Source organism: Enhydra lutris, unplaced genomic scaffold, assembly GCF_002288905.1.
Source record: "Enhydra lutris kenyoni isolate GAN:26980312 unplaced genomic scaffold, ASM228890v2 scaffoldscaffold2, whole genome shotgun sequence".
Lineage (NCBI taxonomy): Eukaryota > Metazoa > Chordata > Mammalia > Carnivora > Mustelidae > Enhydra > Enhydra lutris.
The window spans coordinates 19798789-19803644 of NW_019154086.1; positions in this window are offsets into that span (position 1 = coordinate 19798789).

A 4856-nucleotide genomic window follows, 5' to 3' on the forward strand; every position below is an offset into this window, starting at 1 on the left:
CCTCTGAGCAAATAGAATGGTTTGGCAAAAATCCAGATTGTGAGAGATGGAGAATAACGGGAGGGAGGTACTAGAGCATTAGCAATTTTCTTGTTTTCCAGTGGTCCCAAGTAAGGTGTCTTTTTCTACGTTTAACCTAAAAGTCGTGTCACTATCTCAGGTACTTGGGCGGTAGACCCTGATAGCAGTAGAAACATGTTGCAAAATAATGTCTTGACTATTACAGCCTAATGTACAGATTTACATAATTGGTTTTGGGAATAATTTCCTCAAGAGTGTCAATTCTCTTGATTATTAAGAACTTGTTGAAGTACCCTCCAACATTAATGTACTGCTGTAGTGCAGCAACTCCTTTGTTCTTTCCAGACAGCTGTAATAACCTCTTAACTGCTCTGTTTGAATTGTTCACATTTTCTACCAGCAGTAACCAAGATCCACCTGAGATTCCTTTGTTGAGCATTGTGGATACAAAGGAGTAACAACAGCCTACCCTGGTTAGGGAAACACTGGCCAAATAATGCCATACAAACTGTTGAGTACAACAAAGGAGAGGTGTTTCTAAAAGGAATTGGATCTAGTCAAGGTAACAGGAAAAATTGAGCTGACCTACAGCAGACACGATAGTAACTGGGTAAAGGGTGTTTCAGGTAGAACATCATAGGTGAAGTTCTCAGCATACTGAGAAACTGGTTGTTATAGAGTACATCTGGAATAGAGTGGTGGTTATGAGGAGAATTTGGAAAGGTAAGGTGGAAACCAGCCCATGCAGAACAGAAAAACATGTTTTAATCTTGAGAGAATGGGAAGCTACTGAATTTTGAGTGAACAGTAATGTGATCCAGTGAGATGACCATTTTGAAAAAGATCTATGGCTGCATTGTGGAAAATGGTTTTCAGTGTGGTCATAGATGTAAGGAGACAGGAAGTTATATGGCAGTATCCTGTGGCTATGGTGGGTAGCATTGGGGTGTTGGAGGAGATGGGAAGAAGTGGACAGAGTTTTGAGATTTCAGAGGATAAAACTTGGAGCTTGGTAGTAGGGAAAAGTGTTGAGGGTGACATAATTGGCTAGAAGATTGCATTTGCTGATCACAGTAGGAGAAGGCAGGAGCAGGGGGAAAGTTAATTTTAGGCTATGCTGAATTTGTGTTCCACAAGATGTCCTGAGGAAGGGTGTAAGTGAAGATGTCCACTGGTCTGTGCATAGGTGGTAATAATGGGGAGGGGTGGAATTGCCTGTGGGGAGTGTACAGTGAGGATTAAGTATTGCAGACACCAAGTGCCTCCATTCCTCCTCTAGAGTGATCCTTCCAAATGATCTCGTGTGTTATATTCAGATGTTTAAAATTAGTGTCCAAAGTTAATTCCACATTAATGTGTGCTCAGGCCTGTGTACACTATGCCTTTAAGGAGCTGGCAGGTTAGTTGAGACAAGCAAATTTATTTAACTATTAAAAGCCAGCTGTATAATGCAGTATCACAAATAGAAACACTTGTCTTTGTGAAGCTTATACTCCAGTGGAGGAAGACAGTAAAGTAAAATGTATGGTACATGATAGATATGAGAAAAATAAGGGAGATAGGGAATGTAGTAAGGAGGAAGATATGTTGCACTTGTAAATGGGGTCAGAAAAGGCTTTACCAAGAAGCGCTCAGTGTAAAGACTTAAAGGAGCTAATGGATCCAAACAGATACCTATGCGAGAAGCATCTAGGCAGGCAGAGACTAGCAGAACGAAGGCCCTGAGGCAGGGGTGCATCTAGTATATTCAAGGAACAATAAGATCTCTGATCTGAGCTGAATGTGTAGTGGAGAGTAGAAGGTGAAATTAGAAAGGTGAAGGATATGTGTGTGTGCTTGGCGGTGGGTGGGGAAGTAGAGGATGGGGTTGCATGAGTTCCATTAGCTTAAAACAGTCGGCTTATGGTTTCTGAAGCTCAAGAACCTAAGAAGCAGTTTAGCTGAGCGGGTCAGATTGAGGATTTCATGAAGTTGTAGTCAGCTGTGAGACTCGGCTGCAGTCATACAAAAGCTAGCAAACTACTGCTTGTTTTTGTAAATAAAGTTTTGTTGGAACTGCAGTCCTGAACGTTATTTTTCGAATTGTGTAAAATGGCAGAGTTGGCTAGTTGCAATAGGGATAGTAGAAGCTGCAAGACCTGAACTGTTTACTATCTGGTCCTTTAAAAAAAATCTTTCCTTGAGGCACCTGGGTGGCTCAGCTGGTTAAGCTGCTGCTGCCTTCAGCTCAGGTCATGATTCCAGGGTCCTGGGATCGAGTCCCACATCTGGCTCCCTGCTCAGCAGAGAGCCTGCTTCTCTCTTTCCCTCTGCCTGCCGCTCTGCTTACTTGTGCTATTTCTCTATCAAATAAATAAAATCTTTAAAAAAAAAAATCTTTCCTTTGGGCTTGACTGGAGCTGGATGATCTACTTCCAGGCCCCCTAACAAGGCTGTTGGTAGAATATAGCTTCTTGCCAGGTGCATTCTGCATGGAGCCGTTCATGACATAGCAGGTGATTTTTTTCCAGAGTGAGTGAGCCAAGCCAGGGGGAGAAAGCAACCAAGACGGAGGCTCCAGTGTCTATAACCCAACCTCAGGAGTTCTATGCCTTTGCTTCTCCTTGATTCCATTGAGCACACAGACCAAACTTGGAAGAGTGAGAAGGGATTGCACAAGAGTTTGAACACCAGGAGGTGGGAATCTATCCAAGGCCATTTTGGAGGCTGGCTACTACAGGGGTATGAAGTAGGGAGAGCTACACAGGCCATTTGCTTCAGCTATTTTCCTGAGTACAATGAGGAACTACTAGTAGACTTGAGCTGAGAAATGTAATCTGACATATTTTAAATGAATCTTTATAGTGGAATATTTTGTTAGTTTATGGTAAGAAGCTATGGAAAATCAGAAAATCTCAAGACTATGCATTCTGGCAGGTGACTTCACAGTTTGGAAGCTGTGAAGAATAAAGTCATTAGGGGCTCCTGGGTGGCTCAGTTGTTAAGCATCTGCCTTCGGCTCAGGTCATGATCCCAGGGTCCTGGGATTGAGTCCCATGTCGGGCTCCCTGCTTGGCAGGAAGCCTGCTTCTCCCTCTCCCACTACCCCTGCTTCTGTTCTCTCTCTCAATGTGTCTCTCTCTGTCAAATAAATAAATAAAATCTTTAAAAAAAAAAAGAATAAAGTCATTATTCTGAAGGGCTGAAAGATTCTCAAATTTCTTTGCCTTCCAGCATCTCTGTATGAACTGAAAAGTTTTTTTTTTTAACCTTCCTGGTTTTTGTTTTTTAATTTTTTAATTTTGTGTATGTTCTTAATTCAAATTCTGCTACATGTATTTGTATCCATAAATAATATATAATGTCGTTTTGTGTCATGTTATAATTTACAAAGTGGTCCCAACCTATGTATATCCTTTTGAATTTATTTTATACACTGAGTACAATTGTTTATGAGGTTTTTTTTTTTTTTAAAAGATTATTTATTTATTTATTTATTTGACAGAGATCACAAGTAGAGAGGCAGGCAGAGAGGAAGGGAAGCAGGCTCCCCGCTGAGCAGAGAGCCCGATTCGAGGCTCTATCCCAGGACCCTGAGACCATGACCTGAGCCGAAGGCAGAGGCTTTAACCCACTGAGCCACCCAGGTGCCCCTGTTTATGAGTTTTGTGTTGATACGTAGCGATCTGGTCAGTTTGTTTTGATTTCTGTGTGGTTTTTCCATTGTATGAATATTTACATTCCCTGTGATTACCAATTATTATTGGTAACTGGTAATAATAATTGGTAACTGGTAATAATAATTGGTAATACCAATTACTATTATTTGAATTTATTTCCCCTATTTTTATTTCGTGTTTTTTCTGTTTATGCTTTTCCCTTCCTGCCTCATTTAGGGAGAAAGGGAATATCATGTTTTCTCTCTTCTTTTGTTTAACAGTTGGTCTTTATCTCCCATTCCCTACCTGCTGGCCCTCCACACATAGGACCTCTGGCAACCACCAATCTGTTCTTCAAATATATGGTCTTGGTGAATAGACAGATAGATAGATTCCACATATAAGAAAGATCAACAGTGTTAGTCTTTCTGGGACTTACTTCATTTAGCATATTGCCCTTGAGGTCCATCCTTATAAAAAATGTCAATATTTCATTTTTTATGGCTGAGTAATATTCCATTGTGTGTTTGTATCACAATGTCTTTATCCATCGGTGGACATTTAGGTTGTTTCCATTTCTGGGCTTCTGTAAGTAATGCTTCAGTGAACATGGTGGTACATACATCTTTTTGACTTAGTGTTTTCATTTTCCTTGGGTAAATACCCAGAATTGGAATTGCTAGATCATATAGTAGTTCTGTTTGTAATTTTTTGAGGATCTCCTTACTGTTGTCCACAGTGGCTGCACCAGTTTACAGTCCTACCAACAATGCTTTTCTCTGTATCTTTACCAACATTTGTTATTTCTAGTCTTTCTGCTAACAGCCATCTTAACATATATGAGGTGATATCTCATTGTGGTTTTGATTTGTATTTCAATGATGATTAATGATCATTGTTTAATAATCACTGTTGGCCATTTGTATATCTTCTTAGAAAAAATGTCTATTCAGACTGCCCATTTTTTAATTGGATTTTTTTTTTTGCTATTGAGTTGTATGAGTTTATTAGATACATGATTTGCAAATATTTTCTCCCTTTCAGTATGTTGCCTTTTCTTTTTTTTTTTTTTTTTTAAATATTTTATTTATTTGACAGACAGAGATGACAAGTAGGCAGAGAAACAGGCAGAGAGAGAGAAAGGAGGAAGCAGGCTCCCCGCTGAGCAGAGAGCCCGATGCGGGGCTCGATCCCACC